The 20,061-nt window shown below is 38.8% G+C and overlaps 1 long non-coding RNA gene across 4 annotated transcripts in view; it reads right to left on the bottom strand.

Moving 5' to 3' along the window:
- The window catches only part of LOC103216066 (uncharacterized), an 81,284-nt gene that overhangs the window by 51,944 nt on the left and 9,279 nt on the right, over positions 1-20,061 (bottom strand). For 2 of the 4 annotated variants that reach the window (XR_005244138.2, XR_012093984.1), the window contains one exon: positions 19,902-20,050. This is a non-coding gene — a long non-coding RNA (uncharacterized lncRNA). Of the gene's footprint in view, positions 1-2,692; positions 2,903-19,901; positions 20,051-20,061 lie in introns of those variants that run through there. The other 2 variants (XR_012093985.1, XR_012093986.1) reach the window with 2 other exon arrangements.

Below are 20,061 nucleotides of genomic sequence, written 5' to 3'. Positions count from 1 at the left end.
GAACCCAGAAATAAACCCTCATGTATATGGTCAAATGATTTTTGACAAGGATGTCAAGACCTTTCAATTGGGAAGACAACAATCTTTTAAACAAATAGTTCTGAGAAAACTGGGTATCCACTTGCAAAAGAATGAAGTTTAACATTTACTTAACACCATATAAAAAATTAACTCAAGATGAATCTAAGATCTCAACATAACACATAAAACTATAAAACTCTTAGGGAAAAAACACAGGGAAAAACCTCGTGACATCAGATTTGGCACTGATTTCTTGGATATGACACCAAAGGCATTAGCAACAAAAGGAAAACATAGACAAATTAGATTTTATAAAAATATTTTAATGTTATGCATCTAAACACACTATTAAAAAAGTAAGAAGGCAACCCACAAAGTGGGAGATAATATTTGCAAACCATATATCTGATAAAGGATTAACATCCAGAATATCTAGAGAACTCCTAAAACTTAACAACAAAAAACAAACATCCTAATTCACAAATGGACAAAGGAGTTGAATAGACATTTCTCCAAAGAAAGTATAGAATGGCTAATAACCACATGGAAAGATGTTCAACATCATGAATCATCAAGGAAAGGCAAATCCAAACTACAACAATATACTACCTCATACCCATTAGGAAGGCTACTATTTAGAAAACCTGAAAATAATAAGTGTTAGTGAAACTGGAACCCTTGTGGACTATTGATGGAAATGTAAATGTAAATGTGTATGGTACAGCCACTGTAGAAAACGGTATGGCAGTTCCTCAAAAAATTAAAAATAGAATTACCATATGATCTAGCAATTCCACTCCTGGGTATATACCTAAAAGAACTAAAGTCACTAAAAGACTAATATCCTATGATTCCACTTATATGAAATATCTAGAGTGGCCAAATTCATAGAGACAGAAAGTAGAACAGTGGTTGCCAGAAACCGAGGAGTGCAGGGAATAGGGAGTTATTGTTTAATAGATACAGAGTTTTAGTTTTGCAAGATGGAAAAACTCTAGAATGGATGGTGCTAGTGGTTGCACAACAATATGAATATATTTAATACCACTGAACTATGCACTTAAAATTTTTCAGATGGCAAATTTTATCTTCTGTGTATTTTAACACAATTTTAAAATTGAGAAAAACTCAACAATAAGAAAATGAACAACTGGGCAAGGCATGGTGGTTCATGCCTGTAATTCCAGCTCTTTGGGAAGCTGAGGTGAAAGGATTGCTTGAGCCCAGGAGTTCAAAACCAGCCTAGGCAACATAGCAAGACCTCATCTTGGAAAGGAAAGGACTGGGGAGGGGAGGGGAGGGGAAGGGAGGGGGAGAGAAAGAAGAAAGGAGAGAGAGAGAGAGAGAGAGAGAGAGAAACTCAATTAAAAATTAGCAAAAGACCTAAAGATGCCTCTCACCAAAGAAGATATACAGATGGCAAATAAGCATATGAAAAGATGCTCCATATCATATGTCACTAGAGAATTGCAAATTTAAATAACAATGAGATACCACTACACATCTATTGGAATGGCAAAAAAAAAAAAAAAAAAACACAACACAATACAACACCAAATGCTGGAGAGGACATGGAACAACAGGAATATTCATTGCTGTTTGGAACACAAAATGGTACAGCTATTTTGGAAGACAGTGTGGCAGTTTCTTACAAAACTAAACATACTCTTACCATACAATCCAGCAATCACACTCCTTGGTTACTTACTCAGATCAGTTTAAAACATATGTCTACACAAAAACCGACACACCAATGTTTATAGCAGCTTTGTGCATAATTGTCAAAACTGGGAAGCAACCAAGATGTCCTTCAGTAGATGAATGGATAAATAAACTGTGGCACATCCTTACAAAGGAATATTATTCAGCAATACAAATAAATAAACTATCAAGCCATGAAAAGATATGAAAGAATCTTAAATGTATCTTATTAACTGAATGAAGCCAATCTGAAATGGCTACATAGTGTATGATTCCAACTATATGACATTCTGGAAAATACAGCACTATAAAGACAGTAAAATGATCAGTGGTCACCAGGAGTTAGAGGGGAGGAAGGAAGGGAAGGATGAATAGGCATAGCACAGATTTTGGGGACAGTGAAATGTCCTGCATGAGGCTATAATAGTGGACATATGTAATTATACATTTGTTAGGACCCATAAATGGACAACATCAAGAGTGAACCCTAAACTATGGACTACAGTTGATAACAAAGTGTGGGTGTAGCTTCATCAAGTCTAACCAATGTACCACTCTGGTGCTGATGCTCCTAGTGAGGGAGGATACATGGGGTAAGAAGGGGCATATGTGGGAACTCTCTACTTTCCTCTCCATTTTTCTGTGACCCTAACACTGCTCTAAAAAAAGTTAAGTTTGAAAATGGCAGATAAGAGGCAGGACTAACTTGCAGCACCCACTCCGACGGACAAAGCAGCATGTGGAGACTCACATCATGAACTTTTGCTCCAAGAACTACTGCAGGAATGTACCAGGAAAGCTGAGAGAATCCACAGACCCTCTGAAGGAAGCAGCTTGCGACTGCAGGCTCCATGAGATAGTCAATAAACTGTGAGTGCCAAAGTGTGAGAGGGTGACTGTCTGCCCCCAAACACATACCCTTACTAGGAAACCTGAAGGCCCAGATCATAAGAGAAGGATTTGACCTTACCTGGAGCTGAGACAAATGCAGAGAGCCACACAAAATATAGGGGTAGAGAACGCAGCAGCAAGAGCCCTGTGGGCACTCTCAGTCCTCAGGGAAGCCATTTCTGTCTTTATCTTGCAGGAGTCCTTGGGGAGGGCTGCCAGTGGAACTGACGAAAGACCACAGGCAGAAGGAAACTTCCAGTTGAATTTTATAACAATTTCTACTGAACGTGAAGTTTCCTGGACAGAATCCGGGTAAGGGGTCAAATGGGGAGGGCAGATACAAGCACAGAAGCTGTAGCAGGCAGGGAGGCATAAAACCCAAAAGCCCTGCTTGTGTTCTCAGCAGGGAGGCTTGTAGCCTGGACAAGTTCTCAGCCCTGCTCGCCTGCTGCCTGGAAATAAACTTGATGTTGGGGGAGCATGCTGACAGTGAGACCAGCCTTTTCAGTTGCGTAGGAGCTGGGTAACACTTGTCACTGTTGGCTTTCCCCCGCTTCCCTGGTGACCTGTATGACACAGCAGAGGCAGCCATAATCCCCCTGGGAACATAACTCCATTGGCCTGAGACCCACACCCTCATCCCCCACAGCAGTCACAGCAAGCCCTACCCAACAAGAGTCTGAGCTCAGATACAACTAACCCTGCCCCCACCTGATAGTCTTTCTCTACCTGCCCTGGTAGCAGAAGCCAAAGGACATAATCTCTTGGGAACTCTATGGCCCTGCCCATCACCTGAGAAACCCAAATGCTTATCCAGGCAACCCTAGGGCAAATTTGTATCCTTTCTATAGTACCACAGCTGATGCTGTCTTGAAAGCACCACCTCCTGGCTAGAGATCAACCAACACAAAACCAGCACACCAAACAAAAATGCAACCAAGGACCCTCACACAGTCCGCTTCACTCCCCTGCTACCTCCACTAGAGGAGGTGCCGGTATCCACCGCTGAGAGACCTGAAGACATATCACAGGACTCTTTGCAGACACTCCCCAGTACCAGCCTGGAGCCCAGCAGCACTCCAGCCTGGGCAACAAGAGCGAAACTCCATCTCAAAAAAAAAAAAAAAATCAACAAAGAAACAATGGACTTAAATTATACCCTAAAACAAATGTACTTAACAGTTATTTACAGAACATTCTACCCAACTACTGCAGAATATACATACTAGTCACCAGCACATGAAACATTCTCTAAGATAGACCATGTGATGGGCCACAAAACAAGTCTCAATAAATTTAAGAAAATCAAAATTATATCAAGTACTCTCTCAGACCACAGAGGAATAAAATTGGAAATCAACTCCAAAAGGAACCCTCAAAACCATGCAAACACATGAAAATTAAATAACCTGCTCCTGAATGATCATTGGGTCAACAATGAAATCAGGATGGAAATTTAAAAATTATTTGGACTGAACAATAATAGTGACACAACCTATCAAAACCTCTGAAATACAGCGAAAGCAGTGCTAAAAGGAAAGTTCATAGCATTGCATGCCTACATCAAAAAGTCTGAAAGAGCACAAATAGATAATCTAAGGTCACACCTCAAAGAACTAGAGAAACAAGAATAAACCAAACCCAAACCCAACAGAATAAAATAAATAGCAAAGATCAGAGCAGAACCAAATGAAATTGAAACAAAATAAACAATACAAAAGATAAATAAAACAAAAAGTTGGTTCTTTGAAAAGATATATAAAACTGATAGACCATTAGCAAGATTAGCCAAGAAAAGAAGAAAGAATAATCAAGTAAACTCAATTAGAAATTAAACAAGAGGCCAGGCATGGTGGCTCACACCTGTAATCCCAGCACTTTGGGAGGCCAAGGCGGGCAGATCACGAGGTCAGGAGATCGAGACCATCCTGGCTCAATGATGAAACCCCATCTCTACTAAAAATACAAAAATTAGCCAGGTAGGGTGGCAGGCACCTGTAGTCTCAGCTACTTGGGAGGCTGAGGCAGGAGAATGGCGTGAACCCAGGAGGCGGAGCTTCCAGTGAGCCAAGATTGTGCCACTGCACTCCAGCCTGGGTAACAGAGCGAGACTCTGTCTCAAAAAAAAAAAAAAAAAAAAAAAAGAGAGAAATGAAATAGGAGATATTACAACCCACACCACAGAAATACAAAAGATCATTCAAGGTTACTATGAAAACCTTTACACACACAAACTAGAAAATCTAGAGGAGACTGATAAATTCCTGGAGATATATAATCATCCTAGATTAAACCAGGAAAGAATAGAAACTCTGAACAGACCAATAACAAGCAGCAAGATTGAAGTAGTAATTTCAAAATTTGCCAACAAAAAAGTCCAGGAGCAGATAGATTTACAGATAAATTCTATCAGATATTCAAGGAAGAATTGGTACTAATCTTATTGACACTATTCCAAAAGACAAAGAAAGAGGGCATCCTCCCTAAATCATTCTATGAAGCCAGTATCACCCTAATATGAAAACCAGGAAAGGACATAACAACAACAAAAAACTACAGACCAATATCCCTAATGAACACAGAAGCAAAAATCCTGAACAAAATACTAGCTAACTAAATACAACAGCATATCAAAAAGATTATCCACCATGATCAAGTGGGTTTAATACCAGGGATGCAGGGATGGTTTTACATATGCAAGCTGGTAAATGTAATACACCATATAAACAGATTTAAAAGCAAAAATCACATGAATCATCTCCATAGACACAGAAAAAGCTTTTGACAAAATCTGACATATCCTTTATGACTAAAATCCTCAGCAAAATTGACATAGAAGAGACATACTTGAAGGTAGTAAAATCCATCTATGACAAACCCACAGCCAACATTATACTGAATGGGGAAATCCTAGCCAGAGCAATCTGGAAATCCTAGCCAGAGCAATCAGAAAGAGAAAGAAATAAAGGGCATCCAAATCAGTAAAGAGGAAGTCAAACTGTTGCTGTTCATTGATGATATCATTACATATCTAGAAAACCCTAAAGACTCATTCAAAAATCTCCTAGAACTGATAAATGAATTCAGTAAAGTGTCAAGATACAAAATTACTGTACACAAATCAATAGCACTGCTATACACCAACAGCAATCAAGCTGAGAATCAAATCAAGGACTCAAAAAATAAAATACTTAGGAATATACCTAGTCAAGGAGGTGAAAGACATCTACAAAGAAAACTACAAAACACTACTGAAAGAAATTGTAGATGACACAAACAAATGGAAACACATCTCACACTCGTGCATGGGTAGAATCAATATTGTGAAAATGACCATACTACCTACTGAATCTACAAATTCAATGCAATTATTATTAAAATACCACCATCATTCTTCACAGAATTAGAAGAAATGATCCTAAAATTCATATGGAACCAAAAAAGAGCCCACATAGTCAAAGCAAGACTTGGCAAAAAGAACAAATCAGGAGGCATCACAATACCCAACTTCAAACTATATTATAAGGCCATAGTCACCAAAATAGCATAGTACTGGTATAAAAATAGGCACGTAGACCAACAGAACATCACAGAGAACCCAGGAATAAAGCCAAATACTTACAACCAACTGATATTTGACAAAACAAACAAAAACATAAAATGGGTAAAGGACACCCTATTCAACAAATGGTGCTGGGATAATTGGCAAGACACGTTTAGAAGAATAAAACTGGATCTCATCTCTCACCTTACACAAAATCATCACGATGGTGCAAAGACTTAAATCTAAGACATGAAACCATAAAAATTCTAGAAGATAACATTGAAAAAAACCCTTCCAGATATTGGCTTAGGCAAAGATTTCATGACCAAGAACCCAAAAGCAAACATAACAAAAAGAAAGGTAAATAGATGGAACTTAATTAAGCAAAAAACTTCACACAGCAAAAGAAATAATCAGCAGGGTAAACAGACAACCCACAGTGTGGGAGAAAATCTTCACAATCTATACATCTGACAAAGGGCTAAATTTTTACATCTGACAAAGGACAGATGTAGATTCAGAATCTACAAGGAACTCAAACAAATCAGCAAGAAAAAAAAGAAGCTCATCAAAAAGTGGGCTAAGGATATGAACAGACAATCCTCAAAAGAAGATATACAAATGGCCAAAAAACATGAAAAAAATGCCAATATCACTAACGATCAGGGAAGTGCAAATCAAAACCACAATGAAATACCACCTTACTCCTGCAATAATGGCCATAATCAAAAAATAATAGATGTTGGCATGGATGTGGTAAAAAGGGAACACAAGGGTGGGAATGTAAACTAGTACAACCACTGTGGAAAACAGTGTGGAGATTTCTTAAAGAACTAAAAGTAGATATACCATTTAATTCAGCAATCCCACCCAAAGGAAAAGAAGTCATTATACGAAAAAGGTACTTGCACACACATGTTTGTAGCAGCACAATTGGCAATTGCAAAAATATGGAACTAGCCCAAATGTCCATCAATCAATGAGTGGACAAAGAAAATGGTGTGTGTGTGTGTGTGTGTGTGTGTGTGTACACACACAACATGGAATATTACTCAGCCATGAGAAGGAATGAATTAATGGCATTTGCAGCAATCTGGATGGAATTGGAGACCATTATTCTAAGTGAAGTAACTCAGGAATGGAAAACCAAGCATCGTATGTTCTCACTTGTAAGTGGGAGCTAAGCTATGAGGACTCAAAGGCATAAGAATGATACAAAGGACTTTGGGTTCTTGTGGGGAAGGGTGGGAGGAGGGTGAAGGATAAACACAAATGACTACGCACTGGGTACAGCGTACACTGCTCGGGTGATGAGTGCACGAAAATCTCAGATCAAAATCTCAGAAATCACCACTAAAGAACTTATTCATGTAACCAAACACCACTTGTCCCCAAAAAATCTATTGAAATTTAAAAATAATAATAAAATTGTTAAATAAAGTCTATTTTAAAAAGAAATTTTCAAATGATTTAAACGATGAGAGAGAAACTAACAAATATTGAAGAGAGCCAAAGAAGATTCAAAATATGGGTAACAGGAGTCTCCAAAGAAGAAAACTAAAACAAGAGAACAAAACAAATGCCAAAATACTGTAATTTAAGAAAACCTTTCTTCAAATTAAAAATAAAACCTCTGAAACTATATTTTAAAAGAACACATCATGTTGGGTGCAAAAATATAGTTAGATAAAATGAACAAGATCTAGCTGTTGATAGTACAACAGGGTGACTATAGTCAATAATAATTTATTGTATATTTAAAAATAACTACAAGAGTGGAATTGAAATGTTCCTAACACAAAGAAACAATAAATGCTAAGGTAATGGATACCCCAACTACTCTGATGTGATTACTACACAATGTATGCCTGTATCAGAACATCGTGTGTGCCCTGTGAACATATACACCTATTATGCACCCATTTTATTAAAAAAAAAAAATTTTTTCTTTGAGATGGAGTTTCACTCTTGTTGCCCAGGCTGGAGTGCAATGGCACAATCTCGACTCACCGCAATCTCCACCTCCCAGGTTCAAGCAATTCTCCTGCCTCAGCCTCCCGTGTAGCTAGGATTACAGGCATGCACCACCACGCCCGGCTAATTTTGTATTTTTAGTAGAGACAGGGTTTCTCCATGTTGGTCAGGCTGGTCTCGAACTCCCAACCTCAGGTGATCTGCCTGCCTCAGCCTCCCATAGTGCTGGGATTACAGGCATGAGCCACTGCGCTTGGCCTTAAAAATTAAAAAAAAAAAAAAAAAATTAACACACCATGCAGGCCAGGCATGGTGGCTGACACCTGTAATCCCAGCACTTTGGGAGGCTGAGGTGGGAGGATCACTTGAGTCCAGGAGTTGAAGACCAGCCCGGGCAACATGGTGAAACCCCGTCTCTACAAAAAAATACAAAAATTAGCCACACGTAGTGGTGCTTGCCTGTGGTTCCAGCTACTCAGGAGGCTGAGGCAGGAGGATTGCTTGAGCCTGGATGCAGAGGTTGCAGAGAGCCAAGAGAGTGCCACCGTACTTCAGCCTGGGCAACACAGCAAGACCCTGTCTCAAAGACAAAAACAAAAATACCCAAAAAAACAAAACAAAACAAAAAAACCACCATGTACCTGAGAATATTGACCCAGAATGACCAATATCACAAAATATTCAAATACAACTACTAGACTTTAAAGAAAAAAAGAAAAATCCTTTGACATCTAATCAAACAGTGAATGAGCTATAAGAGAAAGAAAATTAGATTATCCTGAAGCATTTCTATACCAGTGTTTCTCCAGAAGCAAATGGAGCACATATTTAAGATACTCAAAGAAAGAAAATGCAAGCCAAGGATTTTATATGCAGCAAAACTGACATTCAAGTGCAAAGGGCATAAACTGTTATCAACATATGCAAACAAAAAGTAGGCAATATTGGTCCCATGAACTCTTTTTGAGAAACATACTGCAGAATGAGCTTCAGCCATGCAAAATGACTGAAGAAACATTTAACATAATGACTGGTGATGAGTAATAAACATGCAGTTACAGTATTAGTTATATAAACATGCAGTTACAGTATTAGTTATATAACTAATACTAAATGAGAGCTAAAAGGGGAAGATTATAGTATGCAACGGCTGATGTTCAAACAATGTAGATAATTATTCTTAAAGAGGGGTAGAATGAGGATACAATATGCAACAATTTTTTGTTTGTTTGTTTGTTTTGTTTTTTGTTTTTTGTTTTGAGACAGTCTCACTCTGTTGCCCAGGTAAAGTGCAATGGAGTGGTCTCAGCTCACTGTAACCTCCTCCTCCCAGGTACAAACGATTCTCCTGCCTCAGCCTCCCAAGTAGCTGGGACTACAGGTGTGTGCCATCATGCCCAGCTAATTTTTTTTGTATTTTTAGTAGATACAGGATTTCACTATGTTGGACAGGCTTGTCTCTAACTCCTGACCTTGTGATCTGCCCACCTTGGCCTCCCAAAGTGCTGGGATTACAGGCATGAGCCACCGTGCCCAGCTGCAAAAACGTATTTTAACTGCTCTCAGTAATAACATTGGTGGAAGTGGTATTACTATTATTCTGAGGTTATTTTGTGTAAACATGGGATTAAGTAAATGATTATGGCATATTCTAACTCTTTCATATCTTGTGTCCTTGAGAAACAAGATTCTTGGTATAAAAGAAAGGAGGTAAAAATGTGACATAGAAGAGGTTGAATTTTATAACTCTGTGGTTATGAATTAGATGTATCAATCTGAACTCAGAAGATACAGTCATGCACTACATGACAATGTTTTGGTCAACAACAGACCACGTGTATGACGATTGTCTCAGGAGATTATAATGGAGTTTTCATATCATATTTCTACTGTAACTTTTCCTATGTTTGGATACACAGAAACTTACCACTCTGGTACAACTGCCTACAGTACTCAGTACAGTATCATGCTGTATAGTTTGTAGCTCAGGAGTATTAGGACATATCACACAACCTAGACATGTGTCCATTTCACATAGCCTGGGTATGTGATATGTCCAAACCTAGGCTGTACCATCGAGGTTTATGTAAGTACACTCTGTGATGTTCACACAGTGACGAAATAGCCTAACAACTTACTTCTCAGAATGTATCCCCATTGTTTAAGTGATGAGTAACTGTATTTTATCTCTTTTTTGGTTTGGATTTTGTTTCTTTATTTGTTTGTTTGTTTGTTTGTTTTTTGAGATGGAGTCTTGCTTTGTAGCCAAGGCTGGAGTACAGTGGCGTGATCTCGGCTCACTGCAAGCTCCACCTCCCAGGTCCCAGCGATTCTCCCACCTCAGCCTCCTGAGTAGCTGGGATTACAAGTGTGCACCACCATGTCTGGCTAGGTTTTCATATTTTTAGTAGAGACAGGGTTTCACCGTGTTGCCCAGGCTTATCTTGAACTCCTGAGCTCAGGCAATCCACCCACCTTGGCCTCCCAAATGTATTTTATCTTTTAAAAGAAAAAAATGTACACATACATATAATATCTTAGCTCTGTTCACTAAAGGAGCCTGAAGATGATGACCAGCCTAATAGCATTGATTATCCCTAGCACCCAGATTGGTTGAAATACTATTTTCCACTAAATAAAACTAAAACTTCTTGGGGAAATTGTTGATTCCTGATTTGGGGCAGAAAATGTGTGGGAGATGGGCCTGGAGCATTGTCTTATACTGGAAAAGAGGGAGTTACCAAGCTACTAAGGTGTAAAAAGGACTCAGTGCCAACTTGAAGAGGCTCCCATCAGCCAGAGATGGGAAAATTTGAGCTTCTAAAGGATAATAATTGCAATTGATTAAAACCCATCAATCAGTGAGTTAATAATGATATTTAAAATGATTTTTTAAAAACTAATGGGTAACCTTGAGAGAATGATATGAAACCAATTCATTATCTTAAATGAAGCATTTATTCTGCCTTCCTTTATAAAACATACCATGGGTAATCAAATACTAATGAGGATATGTGTCTCTTTATAAAGGTACTCTAATAAATGAAAAAATTAAAGAATTCAAATAGCACCATTTTTCCATCCCTGATGAATTAATAAATGTAGGCATGTAGAATTAATGGCTGCTAGTATTACAAAAAGAGAGACAATCAGAAATTAAGTGCCTCCTAATGAAAGAGTACAGCAGCCCTGTAGTCCTGCCAAAGGTATTGAACCCAAGTCTGATAAAACCTCTGGATTCAGCTACTCATTTGCAAGAAATACAAAAGACTACAACAATGTGTTGAACTGCACTGCAAATGTGCATCAGCAAATTCCAGACAGTGGGAAACTATAGATCAAATGGTACAGGTCTTCAATAGATAAAATGAAAGAAAAAGAAAGGGATGGAGAAGGATTCTGTATATTAAGAGATTTAAAAGATATATAATAACTTTTAGGAGGCAAGACTAAACTATAGCATCTAGAAATGTACACTGAGGTGATAAAACTACAAAGTAACATAAGGAAGTGATCACTGTAACAAGTCAGGATAAGGACTTCTGCTTCTGATTAAGACTCAATACAGGAACCAGATTACCTTCCTGCCCAAAAGAACTAAAATACTAGACCAAATATGTGGAAGGAAACAAATCTCTGTTTTCAGACATTGGATATCTGGCTTCAAATAATAGTGATCCCTGAGAGAGGGGTAAAATTGCCCCAGCTTACTCCCTGGAGAGAATATTCAGGCCAGAATACAGAGATGGGGGACCCTCCAGTCTCCCTGAGTTGAGAAGGCAACGCTGGGAGTTCATGGAAGTCATGTGGCTAGGGTCCACCGAGCAAAGTACTATTGAGGAGAGAGATGCCCAGAGAGAGCTCCAGACATATGCATGTGGCACCCCTTGAGTATCCATCAGCACATGTGTGTAAGGCAACTACCCAAAGCTTGGAAAAGAATCACTCAAAACAAGTAAGATAAACATTTCTGGAGCTTGCACAGAACCAGAAAAAGTCCATAGTCTCATCTACCAGAGTGGACAACCTCAAAATTCATGAGGCATTGAGTAGTGAGGCAAAATCAGTCCTAGAACAAAAGTTGCTCTTATCCCAGTTAACAAAACTTAAAACCAAGCATCAAAATAATTAAACTGTTTCCATAATGAGCAGAGAAATTACACAAAAAAGATAGAATTAGTAGATAAGGATGTAAAACAGTTATAATTATAGTCCATATATTCAATGAAGCAGAAGGAAGATTGAGCATACAGAGATATGAAAGGTAGATTTTTTTTATAAAGATCCAAATGAATTTCTAGAGATGAAAACTACAACATAAGAGATTTTAAAAACACATTGGACCAAATGAACAGCATATTAGACACTGTAAAAGAGTAATGAATTTGAGGATATAGCAACCGAAATTATACAAAATGAAACACACAGGAAAAAAGACTGAAAAAAAAAAGAAGCATCACTGAGCAGTGGGATAACTTCCAGCAGCCTAAAAATGGAGTCCCCAAAGGACAGAAAACAGAAGGAAGTAGGGCCAAAAGATTTTTTTTAAGAAATAATGGCTGAAAATTTTTCAAGTTTGGTTTAAATTACTGAACCCACAGATCCAAGAAGTTCCATGAACCCAAAGCACAAGAACCTTTACCAAGGCATATCATAGTCAAATTGCTTAACACTGGTGAAAAAGATAGCCTTAGAAACAGAAGAGGAACAAAGATAAGAATACAACTGACTTCTTGATAATAAATATATCTTGAAAATAATACATCCCAGAATACAATGAAACAACAATTTTTAAGTACTAGAGGAGGAAAAAAAGCTGTCATCCTATAATTTTATACCCAGCAAAAATATCTCAAAAAACAAAAGTGAAATAAAGACTTTTTCAGGCATAGAAAACTGAAAGAATTTACTAGCTGTAGACCTGAACTTCAGGAAATGTTAAAGTCCTTCTGGAACAAAGACAAATATAACAGACAGAAATCTGATCAATACAAAGAAATGAAGAGCACCAGAAACAGTTAATATGTGGGTAAATATAAAAGTGGTTTTTAAAAAATCTCTTTAAGAGATAATTGACAGTTTAAAGAAAAAATAATAACAATGTATGACGGGGCCTATAACATATGTGTAGAAGTTATAAATGATAAAACATTAACTTATGATAAAAGCCAAAGCAGTGACTACTCATGTGGGAATCCAGGTGGTTTGAGCTGGTGATAGGACAGATTCGGGAATTCCTGGAATGATTGACAAGGTTCTATTTCTTTATGTGGGTATTGGTTACAAATGTGTTCACCTTGTGATAACTCACGTTAAGTTATACATTAGTGTTGTTTTATAATACAAAAGCTTTAAGAGCAATTGAAAGTGAATCATTTCATTTTTGTGAACTACATAGATGTGTAGAAGAAAATACAGAAAGGATATGAAATAAGATTAACAGTAGTCATTACATGGGTATTGAGATTGAGGGTGAGGACTTTTCTATTTTTTCCAAAATGGCTATATAAATATTATTTACTTTTGTAATCAGGAAAAATAAGTAAAAATGAATATTCCCAATGGAAATACTTTCATTGTATATGTTTCCTTGGGAACAAAATTCATACCTTTGCACTCACTTCACTACCTTGGCTTTCTTTGCTTTTATTTTTACATCAGTCCTGCCCATCCCTATCTGCATTGCTCTGTGGTATGTGCTAGCAACCAGAATTAAGGAACTGGTAGGCATTTTTAAAATTTTGTGTACAGTCTAGGCACAGTAGCTCATGCTTCTAATTCCAGCACTTTAGGAAGCCAAGGTGGGAGGATCACTTGAAGCCAGAACTTTGAGACCAGCCTGGACAACAAAGTGAGACCCCATCTCTACAAAAAATAAAATTATCGGCTGTGCGCAGTGGCTCACGTCCATAATCCTAGCACTCTGGGAGGCAGATCACTTGAAAGCAGGAGTTCGAGACCAGCCTGGCTAACATGGTAAAACCCCATCTCTACTAAAAAATAACAAAAAAAATTAGCTGGGCGTGTTGGCACACATCTGTAATCCCAGCTACTTGGGAGGCTGAGGCAGGAGAATTGCTTGAACCCAGGAGATGGAGATTGCAGTGAGCCAAGATTGCGCCACTGCACTCCAGCCTGGGTGACAGAGTGAGACTCCATCTCAAAAAATATAAATATAAATATAAAAATATTAGCCAGATGCAGTAATGCACACCTGTAGTCTCAGCTACTCAGGAGACTGAGGCAGAAACACAGCTTGATCCCAGAAGCTCAAGATTGCAGTGAGCTATGATTTCACCACTGCACTCCAGTCTGGGAAACAGAGCAAGACCTTATCTCTAAAAAAAAAAATTAAATAATTAAACTTTTATGTACAGAATCAAAATAAAAACAGCTACAATTACATTTTTAAAGAACTTCTTGTTCTAGCTGATAATAATGTTTGGCTGTGAGACGGGAGGTGAGGAACAGTTATCTCGAAGCCAGAGTTTGCAATCTGCTACCCTGGAGATTTCTTTGGGAGACTTTGCATGGTTCAGAGGATCTTGTGATTGTTTTGTAAGCAAGGAGGTGCTGCACTTACAAATGCTGTAGAAACAGCCCTGTGTTTTTAATATTCTAAACAGAAATACAGAGTGCCTCTAAATTTCATCTGACAGAAACCTTATGCTTATATTAGCTGTATCCAAAAATAAGAACAAGTCTAAATGAAGACTGCCACAAACCTTTAGCATCAGCAAAAGGCTGTATCTCAAGGGAGAGAATATCAGCACAAAGAAAATACCAGGTTTAACTAGAAGGACCTGATAAAGACATATCCTACTGCACAGTTCATTGCTCAGAGAGCAAGCAGGGAAGTGAAAAATATACCATGAATGTCCATTGTTTGTGAATGGCTAGGGTTGGGTCAAGTAAGGCTAGCCATATAGAATATCAGCCCTATTATAGTTCCCAAGAAAACACCGCACACATTCTAAAGATTAGCAAAGGGACTACAGCACACTAAAAAGGGAGGGGGGATGAGAATGCCTCGTTTGATTATTGATTTAATTTACAAATGTGAAAAGGAGTGTAGTGTGGTACATGGGATGTCATGTATTCTAAGTATATATAATGCAGGGTCTGTTTCATGGTAACAGAATTCAAAAATTAGGATTTTATCTAACCTTTGAGCAACATAAGAAAATTTCAGGCCTGGCACAGTGGCTCACACCTGTAATGCCAGCACTTTGGGAGGCTGAGGCAGGAGGATCTCTTGAAGCCAGGAGTTTGAGACTATCCTGGGCAACAAAGGAAAACCCTATCTCTACAGATAAAGAAAGAAATGATAAATTAAAAAAATAAAATTGAAACTAGTTCCACAAGAGGCATTGGGGGCTATTAATTTAATTGAATCATTCATAGATATTACCATTTTAAGGGTATATTGGTATGAGCTAAAGGTTATCTGGACACTGTTTGGAAAACAGAAACATGTACATGTGACAGTTACTCTAAGGGTTTATTCTAAAAAGAAAAAATCTGATGGGTGAACATTTGCTTCCTTGGGTTATGTGCTATAATGGCCCCAACATAATTTTCCTGAAAAATGACTATATGGGTTACCAAAACAAACATATACATCACTGCAACACTTTGTCGTAACATATGCAGTGCTTTAAGCCAACTCAAAGATGTATAATGTAGAACTGGAATCATTTCCTAGACAGAGGACCACTAGCAATAACCTTTAATAGCCCAGGGTCTCCAGGGGCACATTTAAGGCAGGATTCCTAGAGGCTGCATTTCGGCAGCCACTGTGGAATGAAATAAACACTTTGGAGCAGAGCAGGAAGTCCCGCTGTTCAGCACTAGCTGGTTTCAAGCCAATGGTTCCTAATCTCAATGAGCAGCAGCTGTCATAGCCATTCTGTAGGGATGTCTTTTTGAAAGTTCTTAAAGATCTTAATTGTGACCTTCCCCTCTGGCTCTAAGTAAGGTTCTTCTTGCTCACCTGTCATATAATTGGGAGCACTCAATTTCATGATCAGCAACACAAAATGAAGTGGAGAATACTCTTATTAAATAAGCTGGAAGAAAGGGACAATCAGAGAGACAGGCGGCATGATGTACTAGAAAGAGAAGTGGTCCTCCTGGCAAAACCTGATGCAAGGGACAGGCTGCTGCGACCTGGTACAGACAACTCATCAGTAAATCTACTTAACATGCCTCTTTGGAGAGTATTGTCTTAGTCCTTTTGAGTGGCTATAACAAAATGCACTCATCCCTTGATACCTGTGGGGGACTGGTTCCAGAACCTCCTGTGGATACCAAAACTCGATGATGCTCAAATCCCTGTTAAAAAATGGTGTAGTATTTGCATATAACCTATGTACGTCCTTTCATATAATTTAAATCATAGGTAGATTACTTATAAAATGTAATACAATGTAAATGCTAGGTAAATGATCATCATGCTGTGTTGTTTAAGGAATAATGACGAGAATATTCTGTACATTTTTAGTACAAATGCAATAATTTTTCCAAATATTTTTGATCCATGGTTACTTGAATCCACAAATGCAGAATCCACAGGTATGGGGGGATGACTGCACCTTAGACTAGGTAATTTATAAACAATAGAAATGTATTGTCCACAGTTCTGGAGGCTGGGACACCTAAGATCAAGGTGCCAGCAGCTTCAGTGTCTGGTGAGGGCTTGCTCATCAGAGATGACACCTTCTTGCTGCATTTTCACAAGGCAGAAGAGCAGACAAGCTTCCTCCAGCCTCTCATAAGGGCACTAATCCCATTCATGACGTCTCCGTCCTCATGATCTAATCACCTCCTAAAGACCCCACCTCTTGTAGTACTATTGCATTGGAGGTTAGGTTTCAACATATGAATTCTTGGGGATACAAATATTCAGACCACAGGAAGTATCTTTTTATGAAAATAAGCATGTGTAAAGAAGGCATTTGGACTGTGTTAACTTCTCAACATAAAGCACAATTGCAAAAATTCTTAGTTGAATCACTTTGGAGTCTATTCAAGACAATTTCTCATATTAAGGCCTCAGCCTGCCATTCCAAAGATACCTTCCTGTGAACCTGCTCTCAAGCACTGAATGAACTGCTAGGCTGGCACACCAGCCGCACCCCCACCTGGCCAACTTCCAGCCTGTGCCTCTAATCATGCCTTCTCCCATCTCTACCTACTGAAATCCCATGCAGCCTTCCACATTCAGCTCAAATGCCATCTTCTTCATGAAATTTTCTATCAAAGGGGCTGAGAGACAGAAGAGGGAGAGGGATGAGAGCCAGGGAGAGATTTGCTGCCACTTGATGGCTTTAGCTTTGCAAAGGCAGCAAGAAACACAGTGGCCTGAGTCTGAAAACCAACATGGTGAGATTTCCCAACAGTGGCACAGGCACTAAAAAGGCAGTGAAAGCTCAGCCAGTGAGGTGTTAAAATACAGGCAGGGTGACCTGGACAGATGGTGCAGGGTGACCTGGACAGATGGTCCAGGCTATCACAGACAGAATTTTCACACTGGGTGGGGGTTACAAGGGATGACCCTACATCCCTTCCATGCTTCTAAGTTGTGTCATGGCCATGGGTTCAAAACAGTAAGTTTCAAGTTACAGGCAAATTTTGTTGAAGGTCCAGTTTATGATTCTCTAATCTTACCTGCCCACTTTCCTGATAAATTTATTTAAAAAGAAATACAGCCTTCAGCCTAGCTACTTTGGAGGCTGAGGTGGGAGGATCGCTTGAGCCCAGAAGTTCAAGGCTGCAGTGAGCCATGATTGCACCACTATACTCCATCATGGGGCAACAGAACAAGACTGTCTCTTAAAAAAAAAAAAAGTGTTTAAGTAATATAAGCCATTTTATAAAAGGTGGTGAGAAAGCAACATAGCAGCATAAGAGCAAAGGCTTTAAAGTCAGCCTGCACATGGATATGAATCCTTGTTTTAGACAAGTTATATAACCACTGCCGGTCTCACTTTCCTCACCTGTAAAGTGGGCTTAAGAACAGAACATCATAAGGGGTTGATGTAAGGAGTATATGAGTTAATACACATAAAGCAGTTAGTGTAGTATATAGCATATAGCAAGCATGCAATAACAGTTCATTACTATCAATATCACTACCATTATTAAAGTGCTTTGCAGGTCCTGACACATGGAAAATATATAATAAATAACAACTACCAAGATTTAAAAATTTTTTTTTATAGAGATGGGGTTTCCCTATGTTGCCCAGGCTTATCTTGAACTCCTGAGCTCAAGTGATCTGTTCACCTCAGCTTCCCAAAGTCCTGGGAATACAGGCATGAGCCACTGCCCCCAGCCCATCAATATTATTATAATACATGTAAGTTTATATATTAAATGCCATTCATTTTAAGTAAGATAAATACATAATCATTCATTTTAAAGATTAATCTTAGATTCATTGTAAAGCAAATATTTAAAGACATCATTACAAAAGTAGAATTTGGTATACAGGCCCCCTCTGGTTAAGGGATAATAGTGGTTAGTTATTACCATTTTATAGATCATAAAACTCAAAGATTCTATTAATTGCCCAAGGTCACACAGTGGAGAAACTAAAACTAGAACTGAGTCTTTAGTTTCTAAGTTCCTTCTTCCTTCCATGAACCATGCAAATAAAAATAAAATAAATTGGAAGTATGGTAGCATGCCAAGAGTTAATCTATTCATCCAGCTGAGAGATGTGTTTCTTCCTTCTCTGTTTAACATTTCTGAGGCTTTTATCTCCTTTATGTGAAAAAGACAAGAAATCTTTATTCTACATGTAATGAGGGATCTCCTCCCATAAAACATGGCAGATTGAACACATGTAATGATTAGTCAGGATGCAGATTCTACTGATAATGAATGAAATAAAATGGAGTTGTACTTCTCTTCCATATTACAAGAAGTATTAGAAGGCCTAGATGGCCAGGCACAGTGGTCCACACTTGTAATCCCAGCACTTTGGGAGGCCAAGGTGGGAGAATTGCTTGAGGCCAGGAGGTCTAGGCCAGCCTGGACAACATAGCAAGACCCTCTCTTAAAAAAAAAAAAAAAAAAAAAAAAAAAACAAAGGCCAAGGCTAACAGGGTACCCTTCAATGTTGGAAACTCATATTCCTTCCCTTCTGGTGCTGAGCCTTTCCAGGATGCCACTCTCTTCTGCATGGTTGAGGCTAGTTCACTGCGATAGCCATGTTCCTTCCAGGCAACAAGAAAAGACATGCCTCTTGCCTTTAAGAGCATGATTTAGGGCCAGGTGCAGTGGCTCAGGCCTGTAATCCCATCACTTTGGAAGGCCAAGGCAGGCAGATTGCTTGAACCCGGGAGACCGAGGTTGCAGTGAGCTGAGATGTCACCACTGTATTCCAGCCTTGGTGACAGAATGAGACTCTGTCAAAAAAAAAAAAAAAAAAAAAAAAAAACCTAATACAAACAATATTTCACTGTAGCAAGCTGAAAGGATATGCTGCCAGGAATGAAGGAAAGAAAGATGTCAGCTGTTTGGGGTAGGGGATGAGGGTGGCTCCTCAGATCTCCAGGTCCTCGCAGGACACATGCTCAAGGTGGTGAAGACCTTCTACTTGCCTACAGTGACATCCTGCAGGAAGCCTAAAGAGGCATTTTCAAGTCTCTGCTGCTTCCAGTCTGGTCATCCTGAAACTTCAACATCATTACTATACATGACTGCAAAATCATCTTGCATAAGTTGCAGAATCTAACATCTAGGTCAAGGTACAACTTCATACCATACCACACCTCCATCTTGCTTCACTGTTCACAGTTATATTGAAAATGACAGGCATCACCCATGCACAGCTGTATGGCAGCATTGTAGCAATGTTACTAGGCACAGTTATCTCCAGCATTACATGGCCTGGGAGGTTGTGAACAGGATCTGCCAAAAAG

Source organism: Chlorocebus sabaeus, chromosome 9, assembly GCF_047675955.1.
Source record: "Chlorocebus sabaeus isolate Y175 chromosome 9, mChlSab1.0.hap1, whole genome shotgun sequence".
NCBI lineage: Eukaryota > Metazoa > Chordata > Mammalia > Primates > Cercopithecidae > Chlorocebus > Chlorocebus sabaeus.
Note: the sequence above shows the minus strand (reverse complement) of the source record. Positions and strands in the feature narration are given on the sequence as shown.